At 36.9% G+C, this 25048-nt stretch overlaps 1 long non-coding RNA gene across 1 annotated transcript; it reads left to right on the top strand.

The window, feature by feature from the left end:
- Positions 1-23533: 23533 nt before the first annotated feature.
- On the top strand, positions 23534-24679 carry LOC147633301 (uncharacterized). Its single transcript, XR_015267053.1, has 2 exons — positions 23534-23730; positions 24212-24679. It is a non-coding gene; the product is annotated as an uncharacterized LOC147633301 (long non-coding RNA).
- Positions 24680-25048: the final 369 nt, after the last annotated feature.

Genomic DNA, 25048 nt, shown 5'->3' with positions numbered 1-25048 from the left:
GTTTAAAAAAGGAAGACCCTTTCCCTAGAATACTTCTCAGGAGTCCCACCTGTTTTAAAGATTTAGAACAATGAGTTCAGAAGTGAGAATCGGTGTTTTGGATACCAAGGTTTTGGTTTTCATTTGAGTACGGCCCAAAAGAAGCTCTTTATCTCTTGGGGAGTATAAGAAGTTATCCCCCAGATATTGTGACCCCTATATCTGAATTCAATGAAAGTAGGTGACTTAGCCTACAAGCTTCTTTTATCTCCTCATCTCAAAATTCTTAATGCCTTCTATAGAAAATTGTGTCAAACACAAATCATGGAAAGACGGTAAAACTTCAGTGGCAAGTTACCGTTGGCTTCTAGGTTACGCTAGCTCCTTCCTTTATATAAGTCGTAACTTTTACTTGTCACTCACAGTAATCTTACTCCCATCAATCTCCTTTCCTTCTTAATCTCCTTCATGGCTTGGCAACAGGAATTAGTTTTATCCCTGATGATTTCTCATCTTCAAGACGCAAGAGAGTCTGTGAAGAAAAACTTTATAGAATAGTATGAGCACTCACTTTTTCGTCACCTAGGAACTTCTGTAGCTCAGACCAAATGGCGGACCTATCAAAACATAACTAGGGTAACACCCTGGGGTCAGCAGCACTTTCGTAACAATGGCCGCTTGGCCATGGTTATTGAAGCTTTGGGTTTGGGTCCCCGATACTACTGCGTCATGAGATCAAGGCATCTTAGGTTTTCTGAGCGGGTCTTCTTACTGGCGTGTTTTCTTCCTCATGAGAAGATATGCCTTTACCCCATTTTTGGCTTGCCTCTCAGAGGTCCTTTTGTTAGATCACCTCATACCACTGAGATAGGTGTGGCAATAACCAGCAGAATCATTCCCATAGATGAGTTACCCTATACTTGTGCAGCTTGTGAGTGCTGCTTTTGTGACCATATGATGGACGGGCTTATGGAAGTGTAAAGAGTTCTTCTATCTTTACTGTATAAGTTCCGAGAATGAATAAAGTTTAAATCTTGTTCTTATCTTGCTTTCTTTAAAACTTTTCTTGGTGGTTAATCTTGATTAAAAATTTTCTCTAAGTCTCATATTCGTGCATCTTGCGAAATTATCCCAGTTTTTGCGAGATGAGGACATCTCACATTTTTTAAGTGGGGTAGAATGTAAGATTCCTCCCCCAACCCCTTTTTTATGTCTAGTATCTTCCCCTGTAATCAATCCCTCTTCAGAAATATAAAGACCTTGTTTCTAACTGTTTTAGCCTAGAGAGAGAAAATTATTCTAGAGAGAGAATATTCAGATTATGAATATTTTTGGATAGAAAAATAACTCATCTTATTAAAATAAGTTCCCCTGAAACAAAAATTCAAAAAGAATTTTCCAATGTGCAATTGGAATTAATTGGAAATAGGTATAAAGAACCTTAGTCTAAGGGTCTAGATTTTCAGAAATTTTTGGATTATGGTCCAATTAAGGTTCCTATGGGCCAATAACATCAATCCATGTGTAGGGAGGAGATAAATCCAAATTGTAAAAGAAGATACCCAAAAATGAGTAAATGCTCACATAAGATGAAGAGTTGAAAATGTACAAGGTTTATTAGTAAAAAACTATGAACAATAAAATTTTGACACATATGTAAGGAAGGAGAGATCTTTAAAGAAGATGCATATTTCACATAAGATGAAGAGTTGAAAATGTACAAGGTTTATTAGTAAAAAACTATGAGCAATAGAATTTTGACACATATGTAAGGAAGGAGAGTTCTTTAAAGAAGGTGCATATTTCACATAAGATGAAGAGTTGAAAATGTACAAGGTTTAGTAGTAAAAAACTATGAGCAATAAAATTTTGACACATATGTAAGGAAGGGGAGTTATTTAAAGAAGGTGCATATTTCACATAAGATGAAGAGTTGAAAATGTACAAGGTTTATTAGTAAAAAAAACTATGAGCAATAGAATTTTGACACATATGTAAGGAAGGGGAGTTCTTTAAAGGAGGTGCATATTTCACATGCCTGAATGAGTTTTAAACTCAAAAATAATGTGATATTTTTATCTCTCATATCTCTTGAACCAAACCAAATCAAAATGGAACCAAATCGAATCAAAAAGTAACCAAACTAGGTCCAAATCTAGTCCAAATTCAACCAAACGAACTTGGAAAATTCTAGAATCAGTTTGTTTGGTTAGGAGCTCAATTTTTCCTATAAATAGAAGCCTTCCCTTGTTGAAAAGGATATAGTGTCTTGTGCATTGTTACTCTACTCTACCTAAGCCAAGAACGGTGAATTCTTTAATAATTCACTAGTTTTTGATACTTCTCTCTTTCTTCAATCCCCATTGGTGGCTCCATCAACATACTAAACCAATTGATTGGTTGGGGACCTCTACCGTGATCAAAGAATCAAGCAAATTATAAGATAAGTATAGTGAATTTTGATCTTTTCTATAATTTCTCAATGATTCTCTCTTCTCAACCCCTCTCAAGCTTGAGAAGCTTAATTGATATGGTTTTTGAAATGCTATTGAAGTTAATTAATGATAGTAAAGAATTACATAAAATTCTACTTATATTTAATTCTAATGGTCTTTCTCTCTCTCACTTAAGAAATGGTCATACTCATGACCCTTTTCAATCCAAATGAAGCTTTTCATAAGGCTTTTCCTTAATCCAAGATTAAGCTATGCTTGAGGCCAAATTAATGGCTTTTTTTCTATGCTTTTAGTTTATGTATATTGATGATTCAATCCATTATGGATTGATGATCCAATTAGAGACCATTCTAATTATTTCCTTAATGATAAGCCTTATCCCTTAGAAAAAATTGAGATTTATCAGTCATAGTAGCGGAGCTATGGCAAAATTTTTATAGAAATTACGCATAAAATAATTTCATTCAAAGCATAAAAAGAGGACTTCCTGCCATATTCTAGGAACTATCATCCTAGATTAATTAAAAGAATTTTATTATGCATGGAGATGTGGATGTATGCATGTAGAAGTAGATGTATAGATGAGGATGTAAATGGAGATGTGGATGTATGCATGCAGATGTAGGTGTATAGATGTAGATGTGGATGTAGATGTGGAGGTGGATGTATGCATGTAGATGTAGATGTATAGATGAGGATGTAAATGGAGATGTGGATGGATGCATGTAGATGTAGATGTATAGATGTAGACGTGAATGGAGATGTGGATGTATGCATGTAGATGTAGATGTGGAGGTGGATGTATGCATGTAGATGTAGATGCATAGATGTGGATGTGAATGTGGAGGTGGATGGATGCATGTAGAAGTAGATGTATAGATGTAGATGTGAATGGAGATGTGGATGTATGCATGTAGATGTAGATGTATATATGTAGATGTGGATGTGGAGGTGGATGGATGCATGTAGAAGTAGATGTATAGATGTAGATGTGAATGGAGATGTGGATGTATGCATGTAGATGTAGATGTATAGATGTAGATGTGGATGTGGAGGTGGATGTATGCATGTAGATATAGATGTGGATGTAGATGTGGAGGTGGATGTATGCATGTAGATGTAGATGTATAGATGTGGATGTGAATGTGGAGGTGGATGTATGCATGTAGATGTAGATGTGGAGGTGGATGTATGCATATAGATGTAGATGTATAGATGTGGATGCGAATGTGGAGGTGGATGTATGCATGTAGATGTAGATGTATGGAGGTGAATGTGAATGTGGATGTGGATGTATGCATAGAGATGTGGATGTATGCATGTAGATGTGAATGTACGCATATAGATGTAGATGTATGGATGTGAATGTGCATGTAGATGCGGATGTATGGATGTGGATGCATGAATGTGAATGTAGATATGGATGTGAAAATAGATGTATGGATGTAGATATGGATGTATGGATGTGAATATATGATATGTGATGTGAAGGAATCTGAAATGATGAGATGGAAAATGATGTGATGGGATGAGTATACATATAAATGGAATATGGAATAAGTAATGTAGATTGATGAGGGATAATGTGGAAAAATGAGACTTAATATAGAAACTGTATTTGTAAACTGTTTGTAAATGCTGTTTGTAAATGATTGTTTTATGTCAAGAATGCTGGGGGGAGCATTTTGGCCGTCTTGTGATTAAGGTCGTGATGATAAAGTTGCAACTGCTGACGGAGAGTCAATGAAGGACGTCTCGCGTAGTAAGGTCGGCCGAGGTCTTGACCAGCCTCGGTGCGATTAAAATGGTGAGCTTCCGGTACGGTGGATGAGGGGCCAAGGAAGCGGCCTATGAGTGAAGTGCTAGGTCACCTGCAAATGATCCTAGAGGGTGCTGACCATACGGTGCTCGGGCTCTAGGTCGCCTAGGATACCCACGCGTGCGTCGAGGAAGATATTGGAACAGAGTTGGAGTTGTTTTCTGAAATCGAGCATGGATCTGGTTGATTGACCTTGCTGGTCTTCAATGGATGAGTCCATGGCTCTTTATATGGATTTGTTGGTTGATCTTGCTGATCTTCAACGAGAGTCCATCTTGATAAGTGATTATATTGCCGAGTATTATGGGCTAGGGATTAGGAAACGGCCCCCGAGTGGACAGGTGGTGAGCATCCTAGTTGCCAATGATGCCATAGATACTCTGATGAAGGAATGATGGGAAAATTAAGAATCAACTAGATAAATTGGAAGATGGTGATCAGTGATACTATGGTTTTATTAAAGGATTGTTTTAAACTGGTTGAGTCTATGAAAAGGCAATTTCATATTGGGTGTGTGAGTGGTGTGACTAGTTTTATTTTGCATGAACATCTGGCCTAGGGGGCCTTGGAACTCTTTTCCTTGGTACCCGGGACAAAACCTAACCAAATTCTTAATTGGATCCCATCACTACAGTGGTTGGGCGGTTGGCTAACCCAGGGGACTGGATGGGGTTAGGCTGGACTGATGGATCCGTAAATCGAGACTCAAACTTTTGTTTTTACGATAGATAAAATAAATCCCGGACAGTAACTGTTCTATGGATAGGAATCAACGGTTGTGCCTCTTGAATGGGGAAAAAAGCGTTGATCCCAATGATCCAAGTGCAAGTTTCTTCCTTGATCTGACCAAGTATCTTATAGATGCAATTAGATCAGCTCAATCAGAAATGATCTTGACTACGTTAGAGTAAAAAGTTATCTTGGTGGAATCGCCCGTGCTTTCCGGTAAAGGAAGTTTTTCTGGGTTCGGTTTTGGAACAACCGACGGATTAGTCTCTTATCCGGATATCCGTGGGTGAGGCCCCGAGTGTAGGACCCCTGTCCCACGCGAGAAGTGCTACTTCCGCTGCTAGTATCCCGAATCTGTTGCTCGGTGGGAAGGGGGATCTTACACAATGTGAGTGCTCCATGCCTTGGGTATACCAGATAGCTAAGCTTCCTTGATTTGCAAAGTGGGGACCATGAGCCTCCAAAATGTGTTGGAATAAAAATGACAACAACATATGCACATTGGTTATTTTTAATAAGAGTCACTAAACAACATAAGAACATACAAAATTGGGGATCTTACCATATAATGTGTTATGCTACTTGATGTCCATGCTTCCACCATGTTCTTGTAAAACATGGTCATAACTTGTTTAAAGTCCTTAGCATCTTCTTTGTTGAATGTCATTTTCTGTAGAAGTGTAGCAACTTTATCAAAGGCAATCCATACATTAGCCTTCGCAATTCTAGTCTTGCCATTATTGCTTACGATCTAGGACAACCCTGTGTAACTTCCTCCATGACTCATACTTCCATGGTTGAAGAACTAATAAATGGCCTTCATGGTTCTTTGGTGGTGACAAAAATTTTCTAGCCTTGGCTCCATCCCAATACTTGGTTTGCATGGCACATTTCCACTTGTACCTGACCTCTTCTCGTCTTTCTTGATTTCCACTTTCCCTTTGTGTAGACCCACACATGAAAGAACCTCCTCCACTCTCTCTTACACACTTCTTATGCCTCTGAAGTTGGTTGTAAGATCCCTATCCCCACCGCGCAACGGATTCGGGGTGCTAGCAGCGGAAGTAGCACATCTTACGTGGGGCAGGGTCCCACACTCGGGGCCTCGCCCATGGATATCCGGACAGGTGACTAATTCCTCGATTCTTTGAAACCAAACTTGGAAAAACTTCTCTTGCCCGAAAAGCATGGGCGATTCCACCAGGATAACTTTTCCCTAACGTAGTCAAAAGCCTTAACTAACTAAGCTCATCTGACCGAACCCGTAAGTCCCATAGTCAGATCAGGGAAAAAGACTGTACTTGGATCATAGAGATCAACGCTTTTTTCCTCATTGAGAGGCACAGCCGTTGATTCTTTTCCATAGAACAATTTTTTTCCGGGATTTACTTCATCTATTGAACTAAACAGAAATTGAGTCTCGATTTATGGATCCATCAGTCTAGCCAGTCGTCCCAACCACTGTAGTGATGGGATTCAATTAGGAATTTGGTTAGGTTTTGTCCTGGGTACCAGGGAAAAGAGTTCCCAGGTCCCCTAGCCAGATTTTCAAGCAAATTTAACTCCAGTCACACCACTTACACACCCAATATGAAATTGCCTTTTTCCTAGATTCAAATGTATTTAATTCAGTCATTTAATGAAATCGTAGTGTTACTGATCATAAACTTCCAAATATTCGGTTGAATCTTAATTTCCAATCATTCCTTCATCGGAGTATCTATGGCATCATTGGCAACCAAAACGCTCACCACCTGTTCACTCAGGGGCCTTTTCTATAGTTCCTAGCTCATAGTACCCGGCAGATAATCACTTATAAAAATCAAGATGGAATCCTCGTTGAAGATCAGCAAGAATAACCAACAGATCCATATAAGAGAGCTATGGACTCATCAATTGAGGACCATCAAGGTCAATCAACTAGATCCATACTCAGTTTCAGAAAACAACTCTTACTCCTTGTTCCACGACGCACGTGTGGGTATCTTTCGGCAACCCAGAGCCCGAGCACCGTATGGTCAGCACCCTCTAGGATCCTTGCAGGTCACCTAGCGCTTCACTCATAGGCCGCTTCCTTGGTCCCTCATCCATCGTACCAGAAGTTCACCATTTAAATCGAACCGAGGCTGGTCAAGACCTCGGCCGACCTTGCTACGCGAGACGTCCTCCATTAACTCTCTGTTTCACAGCAGTTGCAACTTTATCAATTAGGTCTCCACAACCTTAATCACAAGACGGTCAAAATGCTTCCCCAGCATTCTTGACATAAAACAGTCATTTACAAACAGGTCACAAATACAGTTTCTATAATGAACTCACGTCTTTCCAGATTGTTCCACATCAATCCATATTACTTAACCCAATTCTAATTCATATGTGTATCCATTCTTGACCAGATACATCATTTTCCATCCCATCACATCAGATTCATTCACTTCACATAACATCCATTCCTATCTTTCTTAATTTACATTACGTCTCATCACATCCATTTCTCATTACATCTCATTCGTTCACATCTTATATTATTCATTCACATTCTGATTCACATATCTCATCTCATCCATTCGCATACATTTTTGCATTCTGATTCACATGACATCTCATCTCATCCATTCGCTCATATCGACTTCATATCCATTCACATACATTTTTGCATTCATTATTCCACATACACATCCACATTCGTACATCCACATTCACATCTACATCCATACATCCATTTTCACATCCACATCCACATCCACATTCATACATCCACATTCACATCTACATCCATACATCCATTTTCACTTCCACATTCATACATCCACATTGATACATCCATTTCCACATCCATATTCATACATCCACCTCCACATCATACATCCACATCCACATCTACATCCATACATCCATTTTCACATCTACATCCATATTCTTACATCCACATTCACATCTACATTCATACATACACATCCATACATCCACATCTATATTCATACATCCACATCCACATCCAAATTCATACATCCATATCCACATCGACGTTCATACATCCACATTCACATCCATACATCTATATCATACATTCACATCCACGTTCACATTCATACATCCACATCCATACATCCATATCCACATCCATATCCACATTCACATTCATATACATCCACATTCTTACATCCATATCCACATCCATATCCTTATCCACATTCCATATCTACATTCATACATCCACATCTACATTCATACATCCACTTCCATACATACACATCCATATTCATACATCCATATCCACATCCACATCCATACATCCACATCCACATCTACATCCATACATCCATTTTCACATCTACATCCACATTCACATCTACATCCATACATCCACATCCACATCTACATCTACATCCATACATCCATTTTCACATCTACATCCACATTCACATCTACATTCATACATACACACCCATATTCACATCCATACATCCACATCTATATTCATACATCCACGTCCACATCCACATTCATACATCCATATCCACATCCACATTCATACATCCACATCCCCATTCACATTCATACATCCACATCCATATATCCATTTCTACATTTCCATTCATATAACCACATACGCCTTCACATCTATTCTTTTACATCACATCCATTCTCACCCTAACACAATCCATATACATCTTATCCCATTAGATACACTTCTTACCTCATCCCATACACATCTTATCAAATCCTAACTCATCCCATATGCATCCTATCACATCCTATCACTTCTCATATACATCTTATCACATCCTATCACTTTTCATACGCATCTTATCACATCCTATCACATCTTATACACCTCTTATCACATCCTATCACATCTCATACGCATCTTATCACAACCTATCACTTCTCATACACATCTTATCACATCCTATCACATCTCATACACATCTTATCACATCCTAGCACATCTCATACACATTTTATCACATCCTATCACTTCCCATACGCATCTTACTAGGCATAAAGATAACTTTAGTAGGAATAACACTTTTAAAATAATTCTTTTATGCATTTTACTATGCATAAATTCTAATTTAATGAGAATAATACTTTCGAAATAAAAATAAATCTTTTATACATCTTTCTATGCATAAATTTCCATCTTAATGAAATTAACACTTTTAGAATAAATTCTTTATGCATCTATCTATGCATAAAATCAAAATTGATAAGAATAACTCTTTTGAATTAAAAATAAAATTCTTTATGCATCTTTCTATGCATAAAATCAAAATTGATAAGAATAACTCTTTTGAATTAAAAATAAAATTCTTTATGCATCTTTCTATGCATAAAATTAAAATTGATGAGAATAACACTTGGGTTAAAATAATTTCTTTATGCATCTTTCCATGCATAAATCCAATTTAGTAGGAATTACTCTTTTAGAATAAAAGAATTTCTCTTATGCATCTAATTTATGCATAAAATCCATTTAGGATGAAAATCACACTTTTAATATTAGAAATATATCTTTTATGCATATGTTTATGCATAAAAATCATTTATGATGAAAATCATACTTTTAATATAAAAAAATATCTTTTATGCATACAAATCATTTATGATGAAAATCACACTTTTAATATAATTTTTTTAATGCATCTACTTATGCATAAAAATCACACTTTTATAAATAAATATTTCTAGTATACATTTTTCTATGTCTAGAATGAAAATAACCCTTTAAGAATACTCATACGATGGGGATTACTCTTTTTAACATAAAATTTAATTACTAGAAATCCTCTTTTTCTTAATTCATCAATTATGCATAACATAAAAATTAATTTCTCCATGATTACAATGAAATTCTTTCAATTAATCTAGGATGATAATTCCTAGAATATGGTAGGAAGTCCTCTTTTCATGCTTTGAATGAAATTATTTTATGTGTAATTTTTACAGAAATTTTGCCATAGCTGCGCTGCTATGACTGATAAATCTCAATTATTTTAAAGGATAAAGCTGATCATTAAGGGAATAATTAGAATGATCCCTAATTGGATCATTAACCCATAATGGATTGAATCATCAATATTCATGAAATACATAAACTAAAAGCATAGAAAAAAGCATTAATTTGGCCTCAAGCATAGATTAATCTTGGATTAAGGAAAAGCTTTATCAAAACATTCATTTGGATTGAGAATAGGTCATGAGAATGACCATTCTTTGAGTGAGAGAGAGAAATTACATAAAAATCATTAAAATTAAGCATAAATGAAAATTTATGTAATTCTTTACTACCATTCATCAATTAACTTCAAGAGCATTCAAAAACCATTCCAATTAAGCTTCTCAAGCTTGAGAGGGGTTGAGAAGAGAGGAACATTGAGAATTTATAGAAAAGATCAAAATTCACCATTTACCTTACAAATTGCTTGATTCTTCACGGTAGAGGCCCCCAACCAATCAATTGGTTTGGTGTGCTGATGGAGTCACCAATGGAGATTGAAGAAAGAGGGAAGCTCCAATTTCTTCAATTTGGAGAGAATTTTAGAGAATAGTAAAAATTAGCATTATTTCAGCATAATTTTGGCATAGTATAATTCTCCTATTTTTTACAAAGACTCAGGTTCTATTTATAGGAGAGGGAGGCTCTAACCAAGACCAACTAATTTTTAGAATTTTCTAGATTTCAGTTTGGTTGAATTTGGACTAGATTTGGACCTAGTTTGGTTCCTTTTTGATTCGGTTGATTCGGTTTGATCCAAGAGAGATGAGAGATAAAAATATCACATTATTTTTGAGTTTAAAACTCATTTAAGCATGTGAAGTAGGCACCTCCTTGAAGGGACTCCCCTTCCTTACATATGTGTCAAAATGGAATGATTATACCCAAAATATCTCATTTTTTTAGTAATACTCATAGTTTTTTACTAATAACCCTTGTACATAGTCAACTCTTCATCTTATGTGAGCATTTACTCATTTTTGGGTAATTCTTTTTACAAATTAGATTTATCTCCTCCCCACACATGGATTGATCTTATTGGCCCATACGAACCTTAATTTAAAATTTTGAAAAAATCTTGACCCTTAGGATAATGCCTCTTGAGCAGATTATACTTGATTTCTAATGCACCTTCTGGAAATCTTTTTGAACTTGTGTTTTAGGGGAGCTTATATTAATAGGATGAGAAATTTTTCTATCCAAAAATATTCAAAATCTAAATAATCTCTCTCTAAAATATTTTCTCTCTCTAGGCCAAAACAGGCAGAAACAAGATCTTTGATATTTTTGAAGAGGGATTCGACTACAGGGGAAGATACTGGACATCCTGAGAGGTTGGGGAGGAATCTTACATTCTACCCTACTTAAAAAACGCGAGATGTCCTCAAATCGCAAAACTGGAGGAGAATTCTTTTTCTTAAGATCCAACTGATTATGGGTTCCTTATATTTTGGTGAGCCCAAATAGAATCCTGGGATAAAGATCCCTTATATAAAACTCATTATTAAATAACAATTCACTCAGATCATAACATTCAATTCCTTATCACAATAATGGTCCATTAGACCGAAATTTCTATATGAACAGTCCTTCATGGAAATTTTTCATTTATGCACATTTTAATTTGACCTCCTTTAACTTGATCCACTGGGTCAAGTGTTAACAGCAGCAATCTGCCAGCACAATCCACTAATCTCATAGTGATTTGCTGGAGTTATTAACGTCATTCCAGTTATGAATATCATCATAGGGACTCGTCCCATTCATCCTCATTGTGGTTTTGCTCAGCTTATTACATTTCAACCAAATTTCAAGAATCATCATTTTTCAATCAAAATCCAAATCAACTCATCAGTTCACAACCAGAATTTAAAAATCATATCAACCACATTCGAATTCATCATCTGGATAGCATTAATGCTTATAATTTCAAGTCTTAGATTTACTCGTATATACTGTCAGTAAAGAGCTGCAGTTATACCCTCGGTATATACGAGTAGTCATGGTTCTTGGAACTATAAGGTAAATACCATCATGTCTAGGCCTCAAGCAAGTTAGGGATTCTATATAATTGCGGTACTTCCATCTGAAGACCCAATTACCAATTTACGAATTTCAGTTTGAATATCAAATTGTATGAATTTTATCACTTAATTACAACCTTTTAGTGCTTCTTGATAAATTTTTGACATATTTGGCTTCTCGGTTGATCCTCATTAGCCAAATTGGCTCTGATACCAACTGTAAGATCCCTGTCCCTTGTCCCCACCACGCAACGGATTCGGGGTGCTAGCAGCGGAAGTAGCCAAATTGGCTCTGATACCAACTGTAAGATCCCTGTCCCTTGTCCCCACCACGCAACGGATTCGGGGTGCTAGCAGCGGAAGTAGCACATCTTGCGCGGGGCAGGGTCCCACACTCGGGGCCTTGCCCACGGATATCCGGACAGGTGACTAATTCCTCGATTCTTCCAAACCGAACTCGGAAAAACTTCTCTTGCTCGGAAAGCACGGGCGATTCAACCAGGATAACTTTTCCCTAATGTAGTCAAAAGCCTTAACTAACTGAGCTCATCTGACCGAACCCGTAAGTCCCATAGTCAGATCAGGGAAAAAGACTGTACTTGGATCATAGAGATCAACGCTTTTTTCCTCATTGAGAGGCACAGCCGTTGATTCTTTTCCATAGAACAATTTTTGTCCGGGATTTACTTCATCTATTGAACTAAACAGAAATTGAGTCTCGATTTACGAATCCATCAGTCCAGCTTAACCCCATCTAGTCCCATGGGTTAGCCAACCGCCCAACCACTATAATGATGGGATCCAATTAGGAATTTGGTTAGGTTTTGTCCTGGGTACCAGGGAAAAGAGTTCCCAGGCCCCCTAGCCAGATTTTCAAGCAAATTTAACTCCAGTCACACCACTTACACACCCAATATGAAATTGCCTTTTTCCTAGATTCAAATGTATTTAATTCAGACATTTAATGAAATCATAGTGTTACTGATTATAAACTTCCAAGTATCCGATTGAATCTTAATTTCCAATCATTCCTTCATCGGAGTATCTATGGCATCATTGGCAACCAAAACGCTCACCACCTGTTCACTAAGGCGCCTTTTCTATAGTTCCTAGCTCATAGTATCCGGCAGATAATCACTTATAAAAATCAAGATGGAATCCTCGTTGAAGATCAGCAAGATCAACCAACAGATCCATATAAGAGAGCTATGGACTCATCAGTTGAGGACCAGCAAGGTCAATCAACTAGATCCATACTCGGTTTTAGAAAACAACTCTTACTCCTTGTTCCAATATCTTCCACAATGCACGTGTGGGTATCTTCGGTGACCCAGAGCCCGAGCACCGTATGGTCAGCACCCTCTAGGATCCTTCACAGGTCACCTAGCGCTTCACTCATAGGCCGCTTCCTTGGTCCCTCATCCACCGTACCGAAAGTTCACCATTTAAATCGAACCGAGGTGGTCAAGACCTCGGCCAACCTTGCTACGCGAGACGTCCTCCATTGACTCTCTGTCTCAGCAGCTGCAACTTTATCAGTTAGGTCTCCACGACCTTAATCACAAGACGATCAAAATGCTTCCCTAGCATTCTTGACATCAAACAGTCATTTACAAACAGGTCATAAATACAGTTTCTATAATAAACTCACGTCTTTCCAGATTGCTCCACATCAATCCATATTACTTAACCCAACTCCAATTCATATGTGTATCCATTCTTGACCAGATACATCATTTTCCATCCCATCACATCAGATTCATTCACTTCACATAACATCCATTCCTATCTTTCTTAATTTACATTACGTCTCATCACATCCATTTCTCATTACGTCTCATTCGTTCACATCTTATATTATTCATTCACATTCTGTTTCACATGACATCTCATCTCATCCATTCGCTCATATCGACTTTATATCCATTCACTTACATTTTTGCATTCATTATTCCACACACATCCAGATTCGTACATCCACATTCACATCTACATCCATACATCATTTTCACATCCACATTCATACATCCACATCCACATCCACATTCATACATCCACATTCACATCTACATCCATACATCCATTTTCACATCCACATTCATACATCCACATCGATACATCCATTTTCACATCCATATTCGTACATCCACCTCCACATCCACATCTACATCCATACATCCATTTTCACATCTACATTCATACATACACATCCATACATCCACATCTATATTCATACATCCACATCTACATCCACATCTATATTCATACATCCACATCTACATCCACATTCATACATCCATATCCACATCCACATTCACATCTACATCCATACATCCACATCCATACATCTATATCGTACATTCACATCCGCGTTCACATTCATACATCCACATCCATACATCCATATCCACATTCACACTCCACATTCACATTCACATACATCCACATTCTTACATCCATGTCCACATCCATATCCTTATCCACATTCCATATCTGCATTCATACATCCACATCTACATTCATACATCCACTTCCACACATACACATCCATATTCATACATCCATATCCACATCCACATCCACATCCATATATCCACATTCACATCTACGTCCATACATCCATTTTCACATCTACATCCACATTCACATCTACATTCATACATCCACATCCACATCTACATCCATACATCCATTTTCACATCTACATCCACATTCTTACATCCACATTCACATCTACATTCATAAATACACATCCATATCCACATCCATACATCCACATCCACATTCATACATCCATATCCACATCCACATTCATACATCCACATTCCCATTCACATTCATACATCCATATCCACATCCACATTCATACATCCACATCCCCATTCACATTCATACATCCACATCCATACATCCACATCTACATTCCCATTCATATAACCACATACTCCTTCATATCTATTCTTTTACATCACATCCATTCTCGCCCTAACACAACCCATATACATCTTATCCCATCAGATACACTTCTTACCTCATCCCATACACATCTTATCACATCCTAACTCATCCCATATACATCTTATCACATCCTATCACTTCTCATACACATCTTATCACATCCTATCACTTCCCATACGCATCTTATCACATCTCATACACCTCTTATCACATCCTATCACATCTCATACGCATCTTATCACATCCTATCACTTCTCATACACATCTTATCACATCCTATCACATCTCATACACATCTTATCACATCCTAGCACATCTCATACACATTTTATCACATCCTATCACTTTCCATACGCATCTTATTAGGCATAAAGATAACTTTAGTAGGAATAACACTTTTATAATAATCCTTTTATGCATTTTACTATGCATAAATTCCAATTTAATGAGAATAATACTTTCAAAATAAAAATAAATCTTTTATACATCTTTCTATGCATAAATTTTCATCTTAATGAAATTAACACTTTTAGAATAAATCTTTTATGCATCTATCTATGCATAAAATCAAAATTGATAAGAATAACTCTTTTGAATTAAAATAAAATTCTTTATGCATCTTTCTATGCATAAAATCAAAATTGATAAGAATAACTCTTTTGAATGAAAAATAAAATTCTTTATGCATCTTTCTATGCATAAAATCAAAATTGATAAGAATAACTCTTTTGAATTAAAAATAGAATTCTTTATGCATCTTTCTATGCATAAAATCAAAATTGATAAGAATAACTCTTTTGAATTAAAAATAGAATTCTTTATGCATCTTTCTATGCATAAAATCAAAATTGATAAGAATAACTCTTTTGAATTAAAAATAAAATTCTTTATGCATCTTTCTATGCATAAAATCAAAATTGATGAGAATAACACTTTTGGATTAAAATAATTTCTTTATGCATCTTTCCATGCATGAATCTAATTTAGTAGGAATTACTCTTTTAGAATAAAAGAATTTCTCTTATGCATCTAATTTATGCATAAAATCCATTTATGATGAAAATCACACTTTTAATATAAAAAATATATCTTTTATGCATATGTTTATGCATAAAAATCATTTATGATGAAAATCACACTTTTAATATAAAAAAATATCTTTTATGCATACAAATCATTTATGATGAAAATCACACTTTTAATATAGTTTTTTTTATGCATCTACTTATGCATAAAAATCAATTATGATGAAAATCACACTTTTATAAATAAATATTTCTAGTATACATTTTTCTATGTCCAAAATGAAAATAACCCTTTAAGAATACTCATACGATGGGGATTACTCTTTTTAAAATAAAATTTAATTACTAGAAATCCTCTTTTTCTTAATTCATCAATTATGCATAACATAAAAATCAATTTCTTCATGACTACAATGAAATTATTTCAATTAATCTAGGATGATAATTCCTAGAATATGGTAGGAAGTCCTCTTTTCATGCTTTGAATGAAATTATTTTATGTGTAATTTTCACAAAAATTTTACCATAGCTCCGCTGCTATGACTGATAAATCTCAATTATTTTAAAACATAAAGCTTATCATTAAGGGAATGATTTGAATGATCCCTAATTGGATCATTAACCCATAATGGATTGAATCATCAATATTCATGAAATACATAAACTAAAAGCATAGAAAAAAGCATTAATTTGGCCTCAAGCATAGATTAATCTTGGATTAAGAAAAAGCTTTATCAAAACATTCATTTGGATTGAGAATAGGTCATGAGAATGACCATTCTTTGAGTGAGAGAGAGAAATTACATAAAAACCATTAAAATTAAGCATAAATAAAAATTTATGTAATTCTTTACTACCATTCATCAATTAACTTCAATAGCATTCAAAAACCATTCCAATTAAGCTTCTCAAGCTTGAGAGGGGTTGAGAAGAGAGGAACATTGAGAATTTATAGAAAAGATCAAAATTCACCATTTACCTTACAAATTGCTTGATTCTTCACGGTAGAGGCCCCCAACCAATCAATTGGTTTGGTGTGTTGATGGAGTCACCAATGGAGATTGAAGAAAGAGGGAAGCTCCAATTTCTTCAATTTGGAGAGAATTTTAGAGAGTAGTAATAAATTAGCATTATTTCAGCATAATTTTGGCATAGTATATTCTCCTATTTTTTTACAAAGACTCAGGTTCTATTTATAGGAGAGGGAGGCTCTAACCAAGACCAACTGATTTTTAGAATTTTCTAGATTTCAGTTTGGTTGAATTTGGACTAGATTTGGACCTAGTTTGGTTCCTTTTTTATTCGGTTTATTCGGTTTGATCCAAGAGAGAGGAGAGATAAAAATATCACATTATTTTTGAGTTTAAAACTCATTCAAGAATGTGAAGTAGGCACCTCCTTGAAGGGACTCCCCTTCCTTACATATGTGTCAAAATGGAATGATTATATCCAAAATATCTCATTTTTTTAGTAATACTCATAGTTTTTTACTAATAACCCTTGTACATAGTCAACTCTTCATCTTATGTGAGCATTTACTCATTTTTGGGTAATTTTTTTTACAAATTAGATTTATCTCCTCCCCGCACATGGATTGATCTTATTGGCCCATACGAACCTTAATTTAAAATTTTGAAAAAATCTTGACCCTCAGGATAATGCCTCTTGAGCAGATTATACTTGATTTCTAATGCACCTTCTGGAAATTTTTTTGAACTTGTGTTTTAGGGGAGCTTATATTAATAGGATGAGAAATTTTTCTATCCAAAAATATTCAAAATCTAAATAATCTCTCTCTAGAATATTTTCTCTCTCTAGGCCAAAACAGGTAGAAACAAGATCTTTGATATTTTTGAAGAGGGATTTGACTACAGGGAAGGATTATTTTTTTCATCTTTAATTTCTTTTGACCTTCAATAACTCATTATGGCCGGCATCCTCTTGAGCATCCACTTTCTACTAAACTTGGTGTCTTGTTGGGCTATGGGAACTCTTGATAGAGTTAGTCAAGGATGCAATTGTTCTTCTCATCGGGGGTTGATGCTTCCATTCATGAGGATATCATTGGGTAAACTATACCGATAAGAGTTGATGCATACACATCAAGATAGCAGCACCTACATCATCCTCGATCATGATCAAGTTAAAGAGGCTATTAGGAAAGCTTAAGAAAAGTATGTAAAATAAGCTAATAAGAAAAGGAAACCCATGACTTTTGAAGAAGGAGACCATGTACTTTTGAGGATAAAAAAGAGGAGGCTTAAGAGTGTAGAAAAGAATCCTCTTGTCAAACTAGCACCTAGATTCTACGGTCCTTTCAAGATAGTAGACAAAATCAATGACCTCGCTTATAGACTAGATCTTCCATCCCATTGGAGGATTCATAACTCCTTTCATATTAGTCTATTGAGACCCTTTAAAGGACGACCAATCCCTAATCATTCTGTTTATGAAGAACCTCCAAAGCTAGTTGATGAGATGAAGAGCAATTAGTCTCTGATGCAATTATTGACCATGACAAGAACTGGCAATGTTTATATAACATATATCTTTTGACCTTCAAGAACCATCCGAGAGAAGATGCTCGTTGGATGCCCGAGCGGTTTTTTTGCACATGTCCTGACTTCATCCACTCCTATCAAACACGCAACTGAGGTTAGTTGCTAACCCGAGCAAGAGGGATGTTACATTATTGGCCCTCTATGGTCTATTGGGGATGCCCGCCTGACCATTGTGCCATGCTTGCAATTAGTATCATGCGTGATATCATAATAAATACTACATTGTAAGATGCAATTGGCATATGCTTTTGCGGGTCTATGCTATGTATACTATGATTGGGTGATGCCATGTGTACGCATGCTAGTGTTGTTGATATTGGTGTTTGATTGCCTCACCTAACATGTTGACTTGTTGAGTATAGGTGATGAGTACGAGGATGCCGAATGAGGCATTGTACTTGTGCGAGGGTCATCGAATGAGGTGTCACACAGGCATGAGTGTGCAAGGGTCACCGAACGAGGTGTTGCACATGTGAGGGTCACCAACGAGGTGTCACACGGGTTTTGTCATGTGCATGGGCGTTTACATCGCCTCGACATTTATGGGTTATACTTCATTATTTTTGGTTGGCCACGTGCCATGTATTTGTACTCGAATATTTATGCACACCGATGTGCCACGGGTGTATTGTGTGTAAACTAGAGCTTCACTATTGTTTTTGGTACACACTAGATGTGTGTGAACTTCCTCTAGAAGGATTGGTCATTTTTGTAAAAAGTAAAGAGCCCTATTTTTGGCGAAAGCTTCACGTTGGCTCGAGGGCTATTTTGGTAATACATGATTAAAATACTCATGTCGTGGAAGGAGCCAGCACGCATAAGGGGGAGATTGAACCCAACCCTTTGTTGATGGTGATGTCGTCTAAGCTCTGTTTTCAAGTCTATGGTTTTATCTCATGTTTATTTTCATATCCATGCTTAATACGTTTGAATCTTTTATTTGCATGGAGTTGATTACTAATTCTTGATTTATGTGAGCACTTGTGGTACTTTGATTCTCTTGTGTGGCAATGACATGTGCTTCTTTATATATCTAGTCTCTTGTTGTATCTATGTGTGCATGTGTTGCTACCTTTGTCTCCACTCTAACACTTATAAGTTATAACACTCTATTCATTTCCTAAGCTTTAATCTAGCAAAGGACACTTAGGTCCTTCATCAACCTAAGTGTCTGATAGGGATGAATTCATGTGCCTATACTCCTTTACAATATTTCATTAACTATAAAATTCATAATAAAGCTTTAACATGAAAGGCATAAGGATTTATCCTTATGTTCATCCCTACCCAAATCCTTGGTCAATATTTAGCTTTAAGTAGCAAGATTATAATGCCACCATAGGAAAAACCCAACAATCTCCCATATCACAATTGTAAAAACAAGGGAATCGGACTCATGACCAAGAATACCCTTCTTGGGTGTCTAAAGAGCCCAATGTTGTGCTCACCATGCAAAAAATCCTTAATTTATATCAATGGTTCCCTAAAATACCACCAAGCTTGATGCAACAAGAGCCAATTTAAAAATTGATGGGTATCTAGAAAAAAATCTTGCTCTAGCATGAAGCACTAAGATGTGGGCTTGAGAGGCTTTGACAAACTTCAAACTTGGAGCCAATGGTACTAGAGTATAGAAACCTTTGTATCCTTTTTTCGCTTTGAAAATATCATGTGATTGATGAAGATTGAAACTTCTCTCCTCCAAAGAATCATTCTTTATATTCATGGAGTGTCATTCCAAGCGTGGCACGCGCGCATGGGCTTTATCCCACCAATGGTAGCGCCCTTGCCTCCCAAAAAAAGGGAAGTACATGGTTCGAATCTACGCACTCCCATAGTGGAAAGTGGTGGCATGTGATTCTATTAACCTCCTTGTTGCATTTTAAAAAAAAAAGTGTTACACGCATGTGTGTGTGTGTGTGTGTGAGAGAGAGAGAGAGAGAGAGAGAGAGAGAGAGAGAGAGAGTGAACATGTGCGTGTGTGTGTGTGTGTTTAAACAGTGACACCCAATGAAAGATTTCTTGTCTAGGTGGTTACTAATTTTACAACAATCCGAATCGGAGATACGCATTGACCTAGGTGTTCACATGGAGCTAATCGATTTTCTTGATAAGGCTGTATTTTAAAAAGGGGTGGGTTAATATTCCAATAATATGAAAGAAAGTAATCTGTAATGGGCGTGCACACTTTCCATTAGGTGGTTCGATGGTCCCGCGGAGGCAAGCTGGCCCCGCCAACAGATTCCCCAAAACAACGGTGGAGTGTGCGCGCGTGTGTGTGTGTGTGCGCGCGCGCGCGTGCGTGTGGGGGATCTTTATAGGCCTAAAACGGGATGCGCTGACATAGACAATTAGGCCTTATTAAGGGCTTCGTTATCCATTTGGCTCTATCAACTTTACGTAGAATTCCACCACGTGTGCGCATGAGATCTACCCACGTGGAAGATCATGACAGGTTCTTCCTGCTTATTCGAATCTGGGCCAATTACAAACGCTTGTGAACTTTGAGAAGGCCAAGTACCAACAAAGAGTTTGATTATTATCTTAATTAGATGCTAGGGATTTGTATGAACGCACGTGAAACATCCATTGGGAAAGGGAGGGGACTTGCCTAGTTTATTGAACGTGCTAGTCGCCCACGTCTTTCAAATCCCCAAGTTGCTAATTACATTGTAAAGCTCTCACATCTCCCCTATATATGTGTGTGTCCTCTAGTGTGTCCTTGTTTTTGTGAAAAGTCCAACACTTGTATTAGTATCTAAACCAAAAGCTCCAAACCCAAAACTCGAGTCATTTGTGTAATCCAAAATCTGAGCTCCTCCTCTCGAGCAAGCTCCAATTCTAGCTGGCACATGGCTGGCAACTCGCATATTTCCATACCAACAATCTTGCCTCCCTCGTCAAAAGATTTGACCTCTGTCTTGAAACTCGTCTCTCAAGACTTACTCTTCACAAGAAAAGTGAAAAGGGTTAAACGATAGGTCATTTTAATAAGATGAAAACACTCTCATCCACATAACCTTACAAGTAGAGTACAAAATTCTTTCGATCCTTACATGGAATTTTAGATTACTCTCAAATGTAAACCGTGATATTCTAGTTCACCTAACTATCAAAGGGTAACGTCACTTTCAAAGGGAAGATATCTATTACCCCAATGCTCAAATGCACGTCTTTGTGAAGGACATTCTAGTTATATTGTCAAAATCTAGGCATGTCAGTAGTTCCAACTTCCAACTTAAAAGTATTAAAATGAGCCTTGTAGTTCTTATGAAAAATTTGAAAGATGATACAATTTTATTGGATCTAGTGTAGTTCAAGTTTCTTTTACTATACTCCAAATGATTTCAAAATTTTCACTTTAGGAATTTTTAGTTAAAGAATATCCATGGAGGAATACCCACTCAAAAAATAAGAAGAAGAAGGGTTACACACCACCTCATCTTTACTTTAGAATATAAAAATCCTAATTTCATAAAAGCTCATTTGAAAAGAAACATGAAATCATGTGTTAACAAACAAGTCATTTCGAATGTGGTATTTTGGATGCTAGCATGGTCTTATGATTGTCTATTGTTGAAGCCTTATAACTTAAGTAAAGTTTTAAACTTCTAGTCTTCTTTGCTAGAACACACACTTTCTCCTAAAGGAATCCAAGTGTTAAAGTCTTTAACATGTGTTGTGTTAAACATTAGTGTGGACACATCCTTTACCATCATTGTGCTTAGCTTTTTCAATGTTCAAAACCTCAAAATTCAACAAATGGTTGAACACAAATGCAACTTTCAATTCCAAGTTCAACTACCATGAAATGACTTTTAGAAACTTTATCATCAACATGAAATGTGCACGTTTGCATGCACACTAAAATGCGCTTAGGTAGGTCCACTTTCACATAGAATTTTATACACATTTTTATAAATTCAATAACAATCATGCTCAGATCTCTATATACTATCAAATTGTACATGGACCAACTTGCTTGACCTTTCTACATAGAAGATAAGAGAAGCCAACATATGTATAATATAGGAGGTCATGAATAAAGTCATTAAACTATACACCAAAGTATATTGAATAGTGGTTCTAAACTAGTTTAAATGTGCATTCTAACTACATACAATATCGTTGTGTGGATTTATATTTTTTGTTATGATATGTCTAAGATATTGGGCTTAAGCAGGCTTGTAATCTAGTCATGTTTGCACTTTCATCCTATGCCATTCCACAGTTCTTTTCCATCATTATTTAAGGCAAATGGCTCTTTTAATCTCCATACAACATTTACTTAATTAATGCAATCATTTCTATGCTCCCCATATGTTAAGGTATCTTTCCCAAGTTATGAAATGTCTACATACCATGCCAGAGGCTCTATAAATTTCTTTTCATGTTGAGGACATACTAAGAAGTGGAATCTTGACACTATGGATTCTCTTCTAGCTTGAGAAAGGTAGGGGGAAAATGCGGGAGATATAATTGGCCTACGATATGCTTAAGGTGTTATTTCCGAACCATTGATGCCATTTCACTCTACATATATAATCCTTGTAAAACTATCATGTGATTGTGGAACATAATTTATGGGCAAGACCCAAAACCAATAACAACTAATTTGTTTCTTTTTCTGTGGGCTTAAACATTAGGATGTGACAAGAAGCTTATCTATTTTCCCATCCCTTTAGCTACTGGGACATTTCACGTAGCACACAAGTTAAAGATGACACGGTGTTTGAGCAAGACATCAAAAATATATTAAATGATCCATAAGATGGCGAGCTACTGAAGGTAAAGATTGTGAGTGTTCCACAAGAACCGAGCTGTCAAAACCTAGGGCTAGAGTCACAGGACATTGCATGGAATGATTAATGATGCGATTGGGATGGCGAAGGGGGTTCCATGGGAGGCATGTGTGATGCATGCATGCTAGAGGAATGTGTGTCATTGAGCATTGGGTGATGATGTAAAGGAAGCCTTGGATATAATGTGTATGATAGGACTGAGGGAAGTGTTAAGGGAGTCACGAAAATGGGTGTGGAGTTATAACAACAAAACGGCATAGGAACATGGGCCGTGAAGCCATCCTTTATAATTGTGAGCCCGAGTTTAGAGCCGGCGAGGAGGGCCGGCCTAACTTAGCTTGGCAGCTTGCACATTGTCGCCATTTCAATTCGCAGGTCTCGTGCCTTGTGAGCTAGATCAAAGCTCCATGCTCTCTTTCTCTCTCTCTCTCTCTCTCTGTCTCTCTCTCTCGTCCCTGCTGCGCCCACTTCGAGTACCTCCGGGAAGCCCCTTCACCCAACCAAATCACCATCATCTCTTCAGTATCATCGCCTCTTCACGCACTCTCACTCAAATATTGCAGGAGGCGGCGGCAACGATTAAGATTGCTAATTACGGGGGTTTGTGTTAATCCACGCGATGTTGACACGGTTCAACCGGACGGCCTTGCTAGAGCGCTCTCTAGCAAGGCCGTGAGGTTGAGCCGTGCCAATATCACACGATCTAATTAAGCTTCTTGCTGTGCTCTTATAATTTAATCGTGTGTTCTCTTGCTGCAGGTTGCAGTTGATTGCCAATATCACACGATCTAATTAAGCTTCTTAATGTCTTCTGCGCTGTGCTCTTATCATTTAATCGTGTGTTCTCATGCTGCAGGTTGCAGTTGATTATTAGGTCAAATCAAAGGTTGGATCCGATCGTTACTGCCACACGGAAAACACATCCAGATTCTAAACTACGAGGCTGATTTGATGCAAGGTGAGGTGATTTATGATTTCAAATTCTATATTTTCGTGCTCATGTTGTAAGACAGGAGGAACCCAGGGCTGATCATTGACTGTGCCTAAGGGCCTGCACATACTTCTCACACAATTGCAAATTAAGCTACTGCTGTGCTCTATCATGGAGTTGCTGGTGCATTGTAGAGACTAAATGGCCTCACAGTGTAATGGGTAGGTGTGTATAGTAACTCAAAGTTGTGTAATGGGTAGGTGTGAAGAGTAACTCAAAGTTGAGCAAGTCACTGGATGTTGCTAGAAGGATTTCCTTTGCCAACCATTCAAATTGATGTACAACCTCCAAATTCAGGGAGTCTTTTTTTTAACATAAACATGTGTTTAGCTTGCAAGTGTTGCATTACATGAGAGGTTGCACAAGAGGGTACTTAAAGAAATGCCATTTTTAGGCTTGCACCTCGGTGTGGCGGTGGCCATGGATTCCCAGAACCTCTGCGTTCCTGACATTCTTCCTTACCCAACCCACCACAATGCCTCTGTAAAAATTCAACGAATCTTACATATAAAACTCTTTAGAAGCTAATATACAACACAAATTCTCCCCCATGAAGTTTTGTTTTTTTCCATTATGAGTCACTGAACTTACACCAAAGCATGAACTTCCTATTCAAGTAGCAACCAATGCTTGATGTGTATCTATTTCTTTAAAAATTGTTTCAACATTCAATGTTACTCTCACCTGTTATATCAAATTATC

This window comes from Cibotium barometz, chromosome 12 (assembly GCF_041138505.1).
Source record: "Cibotium barometz isolate CiBa-2024 chromosome 12, ASM4113850v1, whole genome shotgun sequence".
NCBI lineage: Eukaryota > Viridiplantae > Streptophyta > Polypodiopsida > Cyatheales > Cibotiaceae > Cibotium > Cibotium barometz.
Note: the sequence above shows the minus strand (reverse complement) of the source record. Positions and strands in the feature narration are given on the sequence as shown.